Below are 18,585 nucleotides of genomic sequence, written 5' to 3' on the forward strand. Positions count from 1 at the left end.
CCCCACTTTGACATTCAACCTAAATGTTACTGTCTGATAGTCGCTCTTACCAAAAAAAAGGGGGGGGGAGGAGAGAAAAGGGTGGTTGCATTGGGGAAGAGAGTAGGGGAATTTCCCTTTTTGATTGCTATCCAAGCTCTGGATTTGCACAAGCTACAGTACTAAGGCAACGTGGGCGCAAAACGCTTAGGTGTACGAAATCTTGGAAGCGGAATATCTCTACTCTGCCCACCAGGCGGCGGTGCAGCGACGCAGCTCTTTTGCTGATCCCTCCGAAAGGTAAGTAAGCGAAATGACATTTTGCCTTGTGAATGGAGGGGGCGGGTGGAGAGCGGGTTTTCTTTAAAAACAAACAAACAAAATAAAAAAAGCCAGAACCTCTAGGAGGGACGATTTCCTCCCCCACCCCTCGGTCTCTCTAATGAAAAGGGGACAGACTTGCTCGCAGCTATTTCGTTTCTCCATCTCCCCTACAATACCCTTGTCTGGGGAGAGGTAGTTCAAGAGTTTGCGGGAGCAGTTGGATAGGATTTTTGGGAGCACTTCTGAATAGGAATCTGATATGCCCAGTAGCACTTGGGACAGAGAGAGAGAGAGAGAGAGAGAGAGAGAGAGAGAGAGAGAGAACGCGAACTGAACTCTTTATTATATTCTGCGCCTACTAATAGGATTTTTCTAAAGCTCCCTTCTTTCTTGGGGGCAACTTTCCCCCTCTAGGTGTCTTCGTCGTTTGCCAAAAAAATAAAACACAAAAAGCAAACAAGCAAAAGCAAAAACCCAAATAAACCTGAGGACCTAAACGTGTAGACAGCAAACCTTCCTATTTCGATTCTGCGAAGCGCGGCGGGGGGCGGCGGCGGGGGCAGGGGAGGGGGTTGGAGAGAAGAGACGGATCCAGGGCTCCTGAGTCCTGCTAGATTGACAGATACCCAGGGAAGGTGAAGCAAGTTTCCTTCCACCCGTGGATGTGTCGTCAAGCCAATCGCGTGACCAGAGCCTGTTCAGGTGAAGGGAGAAGACAAGGCAAAGAAGGGAGGACTCCGCGTGGTTTCAGAGGCACTTCTGGGGTTTGCTGAGTCCGGAGGTGTCTCCTTTCCTTTCCCCGGCTAGCTCGAGCCACTGAAGAAGGGGGAACAACAACAACACGCTGCTTCAACCCAGCCTCCAGAGAGGACTCCTCTCTTTCTCTCTCTCTCTCCTGGCATGCTAGGGATGTGAGCCTGTGTTTCCTTAGGGAGCGGGGACATCCGGATACTACTTCTAGTGGATTGTTGCAAAGAGTACGGGGATGGAGCGCCACTACCTGTGAGGTCCCCGCTGTGTGGGTTGTAGGTAAGATGCGTTGCATGGCTTTCGTCTCCCTCTCCCTCTCTCTCTCTGTGTGTTTTATGGGCTTTTCTGCATGTGGCTCATTCTCTCTGGGCTTCCCAAACTCTTCTTCAGACACAAGGCGCAAAGGTGGAACTAAGCCCTCTGGGAACTGTGAGCTTTGCCTCCCTTCCCGGCCCCCCTTTTCCACCCTAGGGCTCAGCCTGTGTGGAAAAAAATCACAAACCTCAGCACCCCTGAGGATGCGCAGAGTGCTTTCCTTTTACTCCGGAGTCCTCCAGACGTGCCTCTTAAACCTGACAGCAAGAGTATATGTGGTTACAAAGCAGGCTAGATACTGCCTGTCACATTCTCTCTCTCTCTCTTTTTGTAGGGAGGTTATTAACTGCACCCTCATCTGTTGTTGGGAAGTCGATTGAATCACTGCACGACCAAATGCCGTATACTTTTGCTCTTGCCTCCGTTGGTCAGTTGTAGCGTTAAGTGGCCCAAACGTGCTTTGGTTTCCGGCTGCCTGGCAGCAGGGGTTGGTGGTGGTGGTCCTGTGCTTTGGACAGCTGTGTCGCAAGCAGATGGTTAATTATTGGAGCTTGTTCCAGGACCATACCGGAATGCTGTGGAGAGCTTCACCTGCTGAATTTCTGCTTGATACACAGGTGTTGAAAAGGAGCAGGAACCCTGTTGCAGGGCCGGGGGGGGGGGGAGACTTGGCAGTCCTAGTGGCCGTGAATGATCACCTGGAAAGCCCCCTGATGTTCACCACCATATATTTAAGTAGTTCACTTTTGGAGTGTGACCCTCTGTCTCGCTTAGCAATTTCCTTCCACTGCGCTCTTCTGTGTTGCATGGACTAAATGCAGGGTGAATTTTTTTAAAGCATGCCACATGTGTTTTGTGCAGCCTCAGCTCACCCTTAATATTACTGGAAGTCTGTTGAATGTTTCCTAGATTCCAAAGTGCATATATATATTCCTCTCTATTCCCCGCCCCCCCCCACTTGAAATTTTGAACTTGCTAAGGCAGATTTTCTGTACACGCTCAAGCTCCCCTGGGGATGTATTTTATGGGTTTATCCTACTGCTTAAGGGAATGGAGAGTGGTGAGAGTGACCTCTGTGGACATATAGTTCACTCCTTTTGACCAGACTTAGCCTGTATCGTCTTGGACAACATTCTCCCAGCTGATTTCATAGATCCTACCAGTCCCCCCCCCCCCGCCCCACGGAGATACATAGATGCTGCACATGAAATAATAATCTAATTCTACACACACACACACCCTCAACATTTATCCAAACATGGCTTCCAGGATACTGTAAATAATAATTCCAGACATTAATGCAATATTAAAATAATAATGATCAAAATGAGATCAATACCAGATCTGTCCAGCCTACTAAAACATTGCAGGGAATCTGAAAACCTGGGCATTTTAGACCTATTGAGCCCTAAAATGCTTATGTTTCTGGTTTGTTTTTGTTTTTTTTGCAGGGCAGGGTGGGTGGGGGAATAAATGGCTTTTATATTGATCTGTGATTCTTTGGCTCCAGTAGGATGGTTGCAGACAAACTGTATTGTAGTGGGGTAGTAGTCTGGGTCCATTCCGATAGACCCAGAAACTCCCTCCCTGTAAAAAAGAAGAAGGAGAGTTTGTCAACAGAGAAGTTAAGTAAACCAGCAACTGGCACTGTCAATGAGTCTCTTGCCCAGGGGATGGCAGGCTGGTGCGAGAACATTGATTTCTGCCTTGCGATAACTTCTTTGATTAGGAGCCTGCCTGGCTGCAGACTCTGGTGTTTGAAAACACCAGTTCTAACTTTTGCTGCTGGCTGATCCACCTGAGAGGTAAGTGGAGGTAGGAAGCAAAACTTGGGAGAGAATCTGTAGAGAGTGTGAATCTCCTGGCAGAAGAGGAGGGGAAGGACTTGTCGATTTCTGATCCGTATCAAAGCCAGGTGAAGGAATTGGAAGTGTACGTAGTTGTGAGGGTGGCATAGTTGTGAAGAGAGCAGGGCTGGGGAACCTGTGGCCTGTCACTGGGGCTCCCAACTCTCACTAGCCTGTCAGCTGATTGCTCGTGGTCCATCTGGGGTGCGGGGAGTTGAACTACAACATATGGATGGTCAAAGGTTCCCCATCCATGAGTGTCAAGGTTTGGACTGGGAAGACTTCAGCAGCATTCAGACCCCCATTTTCTGTGCCCTCACCATGTTCCCAATGCTGGATTTTTAACCCATGTTAATCCAGCACTTTTTTTTTAAATAAAGTGCTACTGTTTGATGTGTTGTTGCTCAAACTAGCTTAGATTCAGTTGGAATCCTTAAGCCATTCTTAATTCACATCTAGCCAAGTTGCAGACACACTTTGCACAGGGTAAAGACATCCCCAATGTGTCAACGCCCCTGGTGTGTCTGCAAGCAGAAAAGGACTCTGACTCCAATGAAGCTGTGCTGATGTGAACAGCTTTATGTGTGTGTGTGTGGGAAGAGTTGCGAAATGTACTGGGGAAAGAAACCTACAGCTTCACTGCCCTCTAAGGTGGTGATGTGAACACACCCTTTGCTTCAAAATTCCTGAAGCTGATGAGAGCCTTGTCCTACCTTGCAGGCTTGGTTATGAATAAATTGGGTGGCGGGGAGAGGTGCATATGCCACATTGAGTAAGGATGGGATAAAATGAAGTGTGCTGTGATGTGTTGAAAGGCAGGTTTGTGTGAAAAGTGAAACTAAAGATTGCAATGCAATTAGCCCAAAAGAACTGGTTAGTTTAGTGGTAAGAGAGAAAACCGCTAGTTCAAGATTACACCTCCTCATTCATGAGGTGACTTCAAGCAATCCTTTCTTACTGGGTTGTGGTGCATTACTGTAATATCATTGCTGTAATAAATGATGTGAAGTGCTTGGAAACAGTATATGGGCTTCTGCTATATAAATACAAGTGTGCCTATATAGCACAAATGCTTGCAAAAGTACTCGTTACAGTTTTAGTCCTTTCCACTGTCTATAAGATTTGCAGAAGATCTTCACACTTCAATATGGAGATATCATTATGATTTCTGTAAACTGCTAAGCATAACCAATGCCTGACCACTTCAGCCGGATCTGTCTAATGGTTTGGAAGCTGAATTACGGTATTCTTACGGCATGAACTAAAATAAGGTTACCAGATTTTTTTCAATGTATCCAGGGGCACTTTTCAACTTCAATTGATTTTGTATGTGGACTGATTTGTAAATCTGGGGACTGTCCCCGGGAAACGGGGATGACTGGTAACCTTAAACTAAAAATGGCTGGAGGGATATAATCCTCCTCCTTTGTTTCCCCTTCTAACTGAAGCTGCTTCCCAAGTCAGGGGTGGCACCTTCCAGATGTTGTTGATGACAACTCTGATCATACTTGACCATTGGCCATACTGACTAGGGCTGATGGGAGTCCACAATATTTGGAGAAAACCACACTGACTACCTCTCTCTTTCATAGATATCCTTTCAAATCCCATCAGCTCTTTGAATTGTACAGTGCAACTCTATACATGTCCAATCAGATGTAAGTCCTACTGAGTTCAATGAGATGTACTCCCAGGTAACTGCAGATGGGATTGCAGCTGTAATCTTTTAAATCCAAAGCTATAAATGGAATGAAGCTTAATTTCATGGAACCATAGAATATAAATATTTCTTTTGCCTGCAGTACTCTGCAAAGTGCTAGGAGCAGTGCTAGGTCTGTGTAGAGGACATTGTATTTGTGTCTCCTTTTGAATTCTATATTATTGCATCCCTTTCAATCACTGACACCCCATTTTGAAGCTGAAAGTGTATCAATCTTTCCACCTTGGACTACTACTTAGAGCCACAGAGGGTCATGGTGAAGGGGCATTTTGCTAAAACGGTCTCTCTTCCTTCAGTCGAAGGCTTTCCTTTAGAAGGAAAATATTAAAAATCCTATGTGCAAAACATGTCACTAGCTCAGTGCTTGGCGGGGGGTGGGGGGGTGGGTTAGTATGAAAATGGCATTAATCATATATAGGGTTCCCCCCCCCCTTCAGTGGAATATATTTGGGCTTTGAGTAACGTCCCTGAAGTTTTTATGTTTTAAAATGTCATGGGATGCTAAATCTTTAACGTTTGCTAAACTCCCTTTTAAAAGCAGTAATGGAAAGCCATGCCTGGTACCCTTAGCGGGGTGTGGGTGTGGGTAGGCAGATCTGTAGTGACACAGGGATTCCTTTTTTCTCTTCCACATTAGTTTGCATTCTTTCCTTGGGGGGCGGGGGGAGATCAGTATGAAAACTCACCATCAATTTCTCCTAACAGACATGCTTGTCTGTAATTTTGTTTAATATTCACATTTTGGACCAGCTGCTTAATGTAATGCATTCCCCCCCCCCCATGTTTTCAGTAATATGTGTACCTCTGTACACACTTTGTCCTAGGCTGTATTTTTTTGTACATGTTTTGTATATGCTGCTTGGCTGGAGAATAGCGTCACAGAAGGATGGCCGTGTTTCAGTTTTCGGAGCATTTTGGAAAGTGTGAATTGTTTTCACCTATTCAATTTCTATACTTCATTTGAGGATCACAGAGAGGTTTACAATATAAAAACACATAAAACTATAAAACATAGGAACAATCAAAATGACACCTGTCAGCTGGGGGGGGGGGAGAGGGCGGCTGTGGTGTGGCGTAGGCTGCGGTGGTGGGTACCCATCCAGCTTTGGCCTGTCTGGGGGAGAAGAAGAAGAAGAAGAAGGGTTTGGATTTGATATCCTGCTTTATCACTACCCTAAGGAGCCTCAAAGCGGCTAATATTCTCCTTTCCCTTCCTCCCCCACCACAAACACTCTGTGAGGTGAGTGAGGCTGAGAGACTTCAGAGAAGCATGACTAGCCCAAGGTCACCCAGCAGCTGCATGTGGAGGAGCGGGGAAGCGAACCCGATTCACCAGATTACGAGTCCACTTCTCTTAACCACTACACCACTGTGGCTCCATCTGGGGTTCTTGCCTACCTCGAAGCAACCATCACAACTTGGTGGTGATGGGGTGGATCCTTATAGTTTAGTTGGATGGTGGAATTGGAATCTCCACCAGTCCAATGAATTAGAGTATCCTCTTAAAGGGATCCAAGCTGCAGGTGCTTCTGTCCACCAAGCTGATCTCAGGCATGGTTGCCCTGCTTTAGTGTGTGTCACAGGGTGATCTGCAACCTTGGTTAACCCCGCCAAGATAGTGAACCAGCAGACGGCTTGGTTGATTGAGGATACACACGCAGTATCCTGTGCCAAGACTTGCTGACATCTGTAATCAATAAAGTTGTGGCCTGTTTAAATCCCAACTGGTTGTTCTGTGTTTATTGCAGTATTTGACACTGTTTCACTGAAAAATGGTGTCACAAGACCAGCCATGTGGTGCTTTCTTGGATACTGTCTTCCCCCATTCACCCCTGCAGGTCAACTTTGACCTGTAGGCAGACCCACCCACCTGCCAGTCACCTGATGTCATGGTGTGGTGTGTGGGGAGATATAAAGATCTGAACCACTGGGCCAAAAATATCCCCTGCACCTTGATCTGGAAAGCTGTTCATTTCTCCACCCCTTGATCTAGGCTATCTTATATTGATTGGCACCAGCATTCCAAGGTATTTGCGAACCTTAAAACAAAGCTGAGGATAACTTGGGACTGTTCTTTCTGTGTGTGCATGTGCAAAGCATGTGCTATTTTTCTGAGCTACAATCCTGTGATATTGCTTGCAGCTATCTCAATTTTCTGTGAGCAGCTGAGGTGTCTGTTCGATGAGGTGGCTGAGAATACAAGGACGACAGCTTGCTTCTTTTTCTATTTTTTTTTTTTTTTTGTTAATAGTGGAACAGACTAGTCTCTTATGTTTTCCTGTAATAAATCTGTGTGTGTGTTTTCAAGAAGAAGCCAGACAGCTGGTGTGTTGGGATTCACACTGACAAGGCTTGCTTGAGGAGGGTGGGGGGAGGTGCTGGGTGACGAAAGCCACGTGGTCCCGGGAAAGATCACAGATCAACACTCTTGAGGCTGAACCATATTTTTGTTGACGTACATGAGCAAAAGGCAAGAAGCCTGCATCTCCAATTGTACATTCCTCCGTGAATTCATATATCACTCTTTCTTTCTTTCTTTCTTTCTTTCTTTCTTTCTTTCTTTCTTTCTTTCTTTCTTATTTGATGGGGGAAAGTACGTATGTAATAAGCAAGTGGGTTCTCTCTTGCTCTCTGCATCGCACTGAGATTAACAGGCTAGACACATAGCAACTGTGGGGGCCAGGTGAAAACTTGTCCTCTGAATAGGACTATTGTGCAGGAATAATCTTACAATTAACAAAAATAAATGTTCACACACAGATGGAAGATTGTAGCTTTTGACCTGATCTTGTAAGGTTCTGAGAGTATTTTCTTCTAATTTAAAGAACCACTGTTTATTAACACTCTAACAACATAAGAACAAAATGACAGTGGATTTGAGCACTACATGATGAGGTTAACCATTGATGTATACCGTGGATAGGACGTCTTTCCCCCACACATAAGGGCCTTGTTCTAGGTCTCAGAGCTGCTGCCTCTCTTACTCTCCCTCTGGCCCACCCCATTTAAAAAACCTTTATTGCAAGGCTGCCGGCTATGTTACTAAGTGCATTATTGGTGAGACCCTAGCGACACACCATCTTAATTTGCTTAAAGGCCTACACATAAATTAGCATGTGCACATTTACATAATTTTATTTATTTAGACAATTTATACACCACTTAATTTTTCAAAGAAAATCTCTAAGCAGTTTTACAACCTCCTAAAAATACCGCAATAATAATAAAAACTGCAGTCAACATTCCACATTTTCGAGAATTGCGGGCAGCCATTAGCCAAGAGAGCCTCTTAAACATCAGATATAAACCGCAATAGCTAACATAATACCCACAAGCCGATCCAAAATATGTATAGCAGAGACCAACCAAACATGCAAATATACAAGCATGCATGTAACAGCAGCTCTCTCACATCTGCAGCTATCAGGAACCTGAGCTCTTGAGATAATGCTTGAGTGTCCAGCAATGCCATTGGCCAGGGCAGGAAAACAGTGTCCTGCAGTTGCCCCATGTGGCGAACTGTTGGAACTGAAGCTTGGAACTTGAAACTTTTCCAGCTCTGTCTCCTTTTCTTTTGCTCCCAGCTCACCTCCTGTCATCTGTTTGCCGTCAAGCCTTGGAGCTGGGTTTCCTTTCCCAGGGGTTTTCCAGGCTGCAGCTCCAATTCCACACAAGTGAATGGAGAAATGGGAAGAGGGGCTGCAATGAAGGCAACCATGGGCTTTTACTAGGGCTTTAACGATTGATCTTATTTTTTAAAATAATAATCTGTATATGAATGAAACATTCTAAAGAACCATAGAGTTGGAAGGGAACCAAAGGGTCCTCTAGTCTAACCCTCTGCAATGCATGAATCTCAACTAAAGCATCCATGACAGATGGCCACCCAGCCTCTGCTTACAAACCTCCAAGGAAGGAGAGTCCACCACCTCTTGTGGGAGTCTGTTCCACTGCCAAACAGCTCTGACTGTCAGAAAATTTTTCCTTTTCTTTTTTAGTGATGCACGAGTTGAAGCTGGCACCAGCTGTTGGGAACTGCTGGCCACAACCTCATGTGGCAAGCAGTGTTACTACAGATTCTCAGGCAAGAATTTTATGGACTGGGTCCACCCAGGCTGCCCAGTGGCTCCTCTTGGGCAGGAAGGAGTATAAGAAGACTTCGTGTCCCAGGGGTACTTTGCTCTAGTTCCCCTTTGCATGTTCAGGCCCAGAGACCTCCCTCCTAAATAAATTCACATTTGACTCAAATTTTAGTTTTGGTTTTTGGCAGAATTTAGGCCACAACTTTATCGTTTACAGAAAAGTGAGTAGTTGCATAGGCTCTGGTTTGATTAGCTCCCTGCACTCTTGCAGATAGCGCTGACCCAGAGCTCTATCATAGGTCAGCCAAGGGTGAACACCTGAGGCAGGTGAAAAGCCTGGGAACAGACTCTGTTCACTCCCCAGATGCTTCCCTGGACTCAGGCATGGGCACTAAACCAAGCTGAGTCCCTGGATTCCTTTAACGGAATACCCTTCACATAGGGATGGCAAAACCGTTCTCCCATCCCAGTGCCTATCTGCAACCTGCAATGTGGCAGGCGAAACCCAAATGGCAACAGCCAATCAGCCAAGCGGGGAAAATTCCTGCTGTACCCCTGTCCCAACGACAGACGACACACGATGGCATAGCAAGGACAATCGCAAAATGCCCTAAAAGTAGGGAGAGGTGGGCAGTTGTTCCGAATGCACACGCCGAAAGAGGAAGCTCTAGGTTATGTGCATGGGCATAAATAGGTCCCTCGAACTGTTTGGACTACGTCCCATTGGCCAGATTGCACCCAGCTACGAGGGACCTACCAATCTGGTGTTGTGGTTATCCAATAGACCCACCCACAACCAGGAGGCCAGTCTCCAGGTCTCACCATAACACATGCCCTCTTTTAGGGAGGACACAATTTGCTTGCTTTCCCTCTGATCCTAGTTTTTCTTCAGTACTGACTTTTCTTATGCCTCTTAGCTCCCAGCTCCTGACTCACCTTCGACCTCTGCCCATGGCCCAACTCTACCACCAACCTGGAAGAAGCATGCCTTCCTGTGGCAGGAGGGAAAAGTGCTTTTTCTAAGACTGCCTTTGCCACTTGTGGTTTTTGGCAGTTCATTTTCAGTCAAAAGGGTTTTCATTGGTTAATTTTTTTAAATAAATCGCTTGGACACCTTCTGTTGAGTAAGCAGCATATAAATCATTAACTTAAAATTTAAAATGGATTATTCTGTTGGAACTGCATTCATGCATAAGAGCTGCATTGTTAATTAAGAGCATGGACTGTTCTAAATAAATATATACAGAATTGTGCGGTAAATATGGCAGTTTGTGGGAGGAAAACAACCCTATTTCATCAGAGCTTATGGGTCATTGGGGTTTAGGGATGGGGGCAGAAATTTGATTCAGTTAGCACTTAAAGTGAGAGCTGCCTAATCCACACTTTCAGAAACAATATGTGAACCAAAGTACAGCCATTCTTCAAAATTTGCCCTCCACAGAATTCTACAGTGCAGTTCTCTAGCCAAATAATGTATACAAAAATGCATATACTAGAGTAAAGCATGCATAAAAATGGATTTGTTGGTGAAAATAGCAATGCTTAGGAAAATTGCTTCATGAAAATGTGCATGTTGGGTGAAACTGAATACAAAAATGCATATATTTGACTAAATCAACATTAAAATTCTGCTGATTTTCCCAGACTTAAAATCACAAACTGGTGTGAGGTTGTGCTAAGGTTGAAAAAATGAGATCCCAAATGGGAGACCAAATGTTTGGTCTCTGCTACATTTATTGAACTATGAGCAGCAGAAATAATTAGGGATTGTTGTATTATGGTTATGTTATAACAGAGTGAAGATAGGATGCAGCAATGAGATAGAATTTAAACAAAACACTGCAGAAAACGAGATGGGAAGTCGATAAAACAAAATAAAAATTTATTATGCATTGGAATTTTATGTGAAAATTGTGGAAATTTAATAAAATAGATTTATTTTTTTAAGAAAATAAGGTTGGAAAAATGAGAAACTGGGAGAAACTGAAATTGACACAACCACCCATTCCTAATGAAGTCAGAGACGGAGAAGGTGGGGGCTACCAAAGGGAATAAATGAGTGGGGGGAGAGAAGAGGGTGGGCAGTGACTTTGCTGAAAATGTTTGTCTAATTACCTTGGTGACCCAAAGTCGCACAGCGAATTAATCCAAAATAAATTCTTACTTGCCAATGTGCAAAGAAAGTGCCATGTCTCTTGGAGGAAGCCAAGCTCGATGCTCTGCTGGTGAAAGGCACAGACGTTCTTTTCCTTTGATCTTTTGGGTTGCTTTTTATGCTGTCAAGCTTCAGGTGTTTGTTAAACAGGGCCTGTGATCTGTAAGTCTGTAACGTGACATTTCAGAAGCGTGTGTGTGACACTAGAAACACAGCTGCCGGGGGGGGGGGGGGATGGCGTTGGGATTTATTTTTTAAAAATGGTGTCTTGGTGCACCTGAGATGTCTGTGGAGCAGAGGAGCTGATGAAAGGGAGATCCTCGTTAAATAGCAGAGTTAGTGTGCTAAGAATAAACAGAACAGAAATTGCTATCTATGGTATTTGCAAACTGTTGAAAGCATTTGGGGGAAAGACCCTCAATTTAGAAAAAAATAAATAAATAGCACTGTCTTCCCCCTAAGTTCAAGGAGGCAAGACCACCTCCCCCTGCCCCCAAGACTGGTTGTAAGTAAGATGGCAGGCAGGTGAGGGATGGCTGGCAGCATACAGGGGTTGGTGGAGCAGTGTCCCAGTGGATCAGCTGCCACTGGGTCTACTTTGAATATGACTTGGTCCAATGCAACCCATTAGAATTGCTTTGCTATAACAGAGCAAGGTATATGTTTGCCCAGCATCTTGCGTATCTGGATTAGAGTGTCTGTGGTCCAGCATTCTTCTTCAGAGGCCAACTGGAAACCTCTTGCAAGCAGGGTATGAAAGCCATGCCCATATTTTTAGTTTGCTATATCTGCTGTTTGCCCAGTAACTTAGGACTCCAGTTCTCTGGATGCTGTGTAACAAAAAATAGTCTAAAACAGAAGATTAATCTTATGCCATCAAAGACGCACTGAAATCCCATAAAACAAAGACAAGGAAGGAAAGCAATTCCGTGAGTTGAGAATGGAGAATTAAAGCAACCTTGTCAGACCAGACACGGGGCTGTAGCTAACACAACTGCTTTGCATGCAGATTCCCAGCGGCATCTCTAGGTAGGGCTGGGACTGACTCCTGGCTGAACCCCTAGGGATCCACAGCCAGTCAGGGTAGACAATACTACTGAGCTAGATGGACCAATTGCCTGACTCAGTAAAAGTCAGCTCCCTATCCTGACTGCCATAAAAGCAGTTATTAAAATGCTGGCTTCAGTATTTAAATATTGTTTGCTAAAAGGCGTAGGAGAACAAAGAATAGAATTTACCAGGCACTGGAAAAGCATTCATGTGGCTGTAAGCATTTGGAATAAAGGCTGTACAGAGGGCTATTCAGAGTAGACACATTGCAGCCCATGGACATGTAATGTAAGTTTCTTAATTTCAGTCAGGCTACTCTGAGTAGGACTTGGATGAATATTACCCACAACCTCTGGACATGGAGGCTCAATGTGACAATCATATCTAATAGACATTGATAGAACATCTGTTCCATGAACTTGTGGGAAATGTAAACCAGTGCTGTTGCTGCAGTGTGTGCACTTGTAGTGTAATGGCTAATGCCATTTTACAGCCTAAGGCATAAGTCCCACTGAGCCATTGGTAGTGTGGGAAGCAGGGTTGGCTCAAGCTGACTTGGAGCTGAGATTGTGGGTAAGGCTAGCATGGAGCGGAAGGGTGATAATCTGCTAGGTCCCGCCCCTGAGTCAGATTTCTCAGCTGTGACACTCTTTCGGGCGGCTCTGATGTTTCTGTGGGAAATTACAGTCAAGCATAACTAGCAAGCACAGGGATAGTTAATGCATGATAATGGACTCAGCTAGGTCACGCCCCTCACCTGAAAGAAAATGAGTTTCCTTCTTTTTGTTCTCTTTCACAATGTAAGCTCATGGAAATAGGACATGCAGTTTCACAGAAGCCTGCTACGGCCTTTCCCAGCCTGCTGCGTCCCATAGCTGTCAACATTTTCCCCTTTTTAAAAGGGAAATTCCCTTATTCCGAATAGGATTCCTTGCAAGAAAAGGGAAAAGTTGACAGCTTTGCTGGGTCCATGCCTGGGATTGTCAGCCAGCAACTCTTTCACCTCCTTCCACTCCTCATCCTAATCCAACCAAACTCTTCTAGGCATCTCCTCAGAGCTCATGACTTGGCTAAGTATTGTAAGACTTGGCTAAGTGTTTTGGGAGCTTCTTAAGCTGCACTTTGCAGAGCCAGGCCAGTGGCTAATCTTGTTCTCACAGTGGCCAACCAGAGGCCCATGGGAAAGTTGAGAGTAAGGTCCAAGCAAGAGTGCACTCTCCCTCCTGTGGTTTCCAGCCACTGGTGTTCAGAGGCATGACTGTGTTTGACTGTGGCTAATAGTCACTGATAGACTTTACTTCCATTACTTTGCCTAATTCTCCTTTAAAGCCACCTAAGCTGGTAGCCATCACTGCCTTCTGCGGGAGGGAGTTCCAACGTTGAACTATGTGCTTTCTTTTGTCTCTCCTGAGCTTCATTGGATGTCCCTGAGTTCTCTGTCCACTTCCTTCATGCCATGCATAAGCTTATAAGCTCCCATCACATTATCATTTGCCTTTTCCTTAAATTAAAATGTCCCAAATGTTGTAACCTTTCCTGATAGGGGGATTGCTCCTTCCCCTTGATCATTTGGGTTGCTCTTCTCTGAACTCTACAATTTCCAACTCTACAATATCCTGTTTAAGTTAATTGGCTGAAGAACTGTATTGCAAAATCTGGAGAATTATGAATTTCCTAGGATGGTTGTGTTTCAGTTGGCGTCTTCAAGAAATTGTGAATTAGGTAGGTTTGCCTATAAATGCAAATTGAATCAAATTTCCCCTCTGCCCCTACCCACTGATGTTCCATACAGTTGTATGGAAGGAAGGCTACTGTGCTTTACACATTTCTGTGGCTAATACCTTCACTAATTGGAGCAACTTTCTGACATCTCACACTTCCAGTCGGTATCGGGTTTATGAATGCATGAAGTTAAAATAATTGAAAACTGTGTAGGGGCTTGTACTGCTATTTTTTTAAAAAATATTAATATCATACAGCACTGTGACTTAAATGGTTTCTCTCTCCCCCTCTTCCAATTTGTAAATGCACTAAAAATGGGCCCATAACTGTTCTCTGTCCAACATTACATAGAAATATCTAGGATAAAACCAGACTTTGCATTTTTGCAATGATATTAAATGTGCTGTTAACATCAGGAACAAGACTGTCAAAAATAGCAATAATTTTAATGGGATTTTAAAAAATATTTTAAGGAACACTTGAAATATTCCCTAATAAGGCTTGAACAGGGCTTTACCCTGATAAAAGAAATTCTGTCGTACTGTTGTACTATAGCACTGTTCCATATATGTACCATTTTTTATATTGAGGTTTCACATTATTTTTTGAGGTGGAACTGTAATTGGATTTAGCAATGAAATACGGATCTCTTTGCCATTTCCAGGAGTGAAGAACCAACTCCCTTCATCCCTGACCATAGGAGCTAATTTCAAGGGGCCATAACATAATTGTGGGAGCTGGACACCCATAATGCCAATCAGCAAAGCCAGAGAGAGCCAGCCTCTGTAGCGCTGCCTCTGAGAAAGATGCAGTTCAGCTCCACCCTCTGTCTCTCTGCCTCCAAGTCTGAGCCCCTCCCCACAGAAAAGGGTGCCTTGCTGGCTGTGGAGAGGAGGAGGAAGAGGAGCTGGCGGCGCCAGCCACCGCACACAACACGGACGTGATACGTCACACACACAAACCTGCATGTAGTGTGTGTGACATCCCAAGCACAATATGCAACATCACATCACATTTTTGGGGGAGTCCCAAAACGTGATGTTGTGTGTTGTGCATGTGGTATGATACGCACAACGTCCAGGTGTGTGCATGTGATGTCGCACGTCTGCATTATGGAGGTGGGTACCCACAATCCTGAAGGCAGGATGATGCCCCTGCCCCTGACTATTGACTCTGCTTGTTGGGAGTGATGGGAGTGCAGGGGAATCTGGAAGACCACAGGATCAGGGAGTCAAATGTTCTTTTTTATAGTAATTTTTATTAAATTTTCTGTTTTACAATTTCAGATAAACATTTTACAAACTTTAAAATATCCAATAACTTCCCTTCTTCTCTTTCCACGGTTCATTTTACATATCCTACATCCCTGCATTTTCTACTATAACCATTCAAATCAATTTTCCACTTTTAAACCCAAAAATTATTTACTCTCTTGAATTTATCTTAACGCTGCCAGCATTTTCAACTGTACACAGTTATTTTCCACGTACTCAATAAATGTTTTCCAATCTTCTTTAAATGTATGTTCTTCTTGCTCTCTTATTCTATCAGTGGCAGAGCTTCATGCTCTGGCACTAGGGGGCGGAGAGCAGGCAGAGGTGTGGCTGGTGTGCATCCTGGGGGGCATGGCGCACTGCCTGTGGGGGCATGGCGCCCAGCATGGGTGGGGGCGCAGCAGCGATGACACCCCACCGGGATCATGCTGCTGGGGCCGGTGCGCTCCCCCTGCCCCCATCTTCCTCCACCACTGTATTCTATGTGTTAATTCTGCAAGTTGTGCATATTCTGTCAATTTAAGTTGCCAATCCTCTTTAGTTGGGACCTTGCTCGTGTTCCTTTTTGGGCTAACAAAAAACGGGCCACAGTTGTTGCATACATATATAAGCTTTTCTGACATCTGGGATAGCAGTCTTGGTGATCCCCAGTTAAAAGGGCTCTGTTTTTTGGGGAAAGTAATTTTGAACATTTGTTTCACTTCATTATAAATCATTTTCCAATATACTTTTACTTTTTTAAAGGTCCATCACATGTGAAAGAACATTCCCTCCACCTCTTTACATTTCCAACACTTATCTGATTCTGTCTTGTAAATCTTAGCCAACCTACTCGGTGTTAAGTACCATCTATGAATCATTTTCAAATAGTTTTCTTTCAAGACTGTAAGGATACACTGGGCACAAGACATAGTGTATAACATACCATTTGAATCATGGGAAAAACTGTGGAAAGAGAATTTAAAATTTATGGCATGCAGTTCACTAAAAGAAAATTATATGAAAATTATGTATAGATGGTATTTAATGCCGTTAAAACTTACTAGGATGTATAAAAATTCATCTAACCTATGTTGGAAAAGTAAAGATAAAGAAGGTACGTTTTTTCATATGTGGTGGACATGTAAAAAGGCGAGGAGTTTCTGGGAAATGATATACAATGAAATGAAAAAAATGTTTAAAAATACATTTGTTAAAAAACCAGAGGCCTTTTTACTAGGAACACTAGGAGATGTTTAAAGTGCCAAAGAAGCAAAATAGACTATTTATGTATGCAACCACAGCTGCCAGAATGCTATTTCCCCAGAAATGGAAAGAAGAGAATGTCCCAACGAAAGAAGAATGGAAGAATAAGATGATAGACTATGCAGAAATGGCTAAATTAACCATGAAGGTCAGGCACCAAGATGAAGGAAAACTTAATCAATAATGGATTTTTTAAAATAGATTACTTTAAAGAGCACTGTAAAAACGTGGAAACACTAGCAGGATTGTTGTAACATTTATGAACTGAAGGTAAAATTAGGATGTGAAAAAGAATTTGAAATTAAGTGAAGAAAAATAATTAGATGCAAAGAAAATAAAAGGGGGAAAGGGGAAATTGGGGGGTCAATCAATGTAAATTTGGAAATGATATGTTAAGAAAAATTGTTATTAGAAAAATCGAAAATAAAATATATATTTTTAAAAAATCAAATATTCTTTCAATGAATAACATGCTGTAAATTTCAAGTCACTTTTCCAAAGTTTCTCCCAGAGGTTAAGATCTATACTGTGTCCTATATCTATTGCCCAGTGTGTCATTGAAGCTTTAACAACCTCTCTTTGTTTCCCATTCTAATAATAATCGTTTCCCATTCCCATTCTAATTATACATTTTAGACAAAAGTTTTTCTTTGTTTTGCAATTGAATTGTGAGCTTTGGTTCAAAAAGCCATTCTGTCTATCTAATTTAAACATATCATGTATATGGTGATATTGCAACCAGTCCGTAACTTGGCTCCTTTGGTTTTCCATTGGTTTCAGTTTGGGACCCCCCCCCCCCAATGTAAAATCCAGCAGTTCCCTGTAAGTCGACCATTGTCTGTCCATATTAACGCTTTTAATTGTAATTGCTTCAATGGGAGATAGCCATAAAGGTGTTTTTCTTTCCAGCAGATTTTTATATTTCTCCGAAACTCCATGCAGACTCTTCCTAAGAATGGGGTTCATAAAACTCTTACATATTTTTTGCCTTCCCATACCAAAGGCATGTGTGCCAGCCGAATTTTAAATCATGACCCTCTAAATCAGCCTTTCTCAACCAGTGGGTCCCCATATGTTGTTGGACTGCAACTCCCATCACCCCTAGCTAGCAAGGCCAACTCCCATCACCCCTAGCTAGCAAGGCCTAGCTAGCAAGGCTCAGGGATGATGGGAGTTGTAGTCCAACAACATCTGGGGACCCACAGGTTGAGAACCGCTGCTCTAAATCTAGGATGTCTGCATCCATTGCAATCCATTCTGGGGAGTCGAATGTTCAGATTGAAATAGCTCTGCTTTCCCTTGTACAATCAACCCCATTTGTTGCTTTTTGTTTCTGGCCAGAAAGGGCCCAGGGATTACTCAATCTGCCTGATGTTAAAGTAGCTGGAAGCAGAAGAGGACATGACTCCTGTTAGGGCTGTGCACCAAGTTCTGCTGAAGTCCAATCTGAGCCAGGCCAAATCTGGGTGGTTTTGAGATCCACCCAACTTGTTTGGAGACAGTTTTGGATTAGGTCAGCTGAGGTCTGGGTGTCTTGGAGTGTGGCAAAGCCCTAACGGGCTGCCACATCTGATAGAGAAAGAAACAAGAGCACAGAATGGTGTGGGTGTGCACCCCCAGCACTTACCCTACCAGTATAGGGGAAAAGGCACCTACTTCAGTTACAGAGAGAAGCTCTTTGCACCTCTCCTTTGTTTAGAACAGAAAGGAAGTTGGATGTCCAATCCCGGCATTCAATGACATCCTGACATCACTGTGAACAATGTCATTTAGCGGCAACACACTGCCCCCTTTTTTTGTTTGCAGAGGTCATGTGTATTTATTCAGGTTGAGTGAATGAACTGCAATGGCTCTTTAAGTGATGCCCATGCATTAGGAGAAAGCCTGCCGCAGGTCTGTGCTAAGAGTCCTGTTGTAGACTTGCGTATAACCCTGTTCAGTTAATCTGCTGCATTATAAACACCTAGGTGCACCCTGAATCTGCCGTGAAGGTTCCCTGGATAGTGCATGTTAAAATGTGATCATATAATGTAATGTATATTCATAGCTATGCTTTCATGGCAGAGAGGAGGGGGATCCTGACACTGGGCTGACTTCCTCAGCAGCAGGCACATACTTGTCA

General features: G+C 43.8%; 1 protein-coding gene across 1 annotated transcript in view; it reads left to right on the plus strand.

Moving 5' to 3' along the window:
* The first annotated feature begins 902 nt into the window (after positions 1-902).
* The window catches only part of IL1RAPL2 (interleukin 1 receptor accessory protein like 2), a 480,231-nt gene continuing 462,548 nt past the window's right edge, over positions 903-18,585 (plus strand). Inside the window, exon 1 of the mRNA XM_028715697.2 lies at positions 903-1,332. The gene's annotated coding sequence lies outside the window, so the exon portion shown is untranslated. The remainder of the gene's footprint in view (positions 1,333-18,585) is intronic.

The sequence above is a fragment of the Podarcis muralis genome, chromosome Z, assembly GCF_964188315.1.
Source record: "Podarcis muralis chromosome Z, rPodMur119.hap1.1, whole genome shotgun sequence".
Taxonomy (NCBI): domain Eukaryota; kingdom Metazoa; phylum Chordata; class Lepidosauria; order Squamata; family Lacertidae; genus Podarcis; species Podarcis muralis.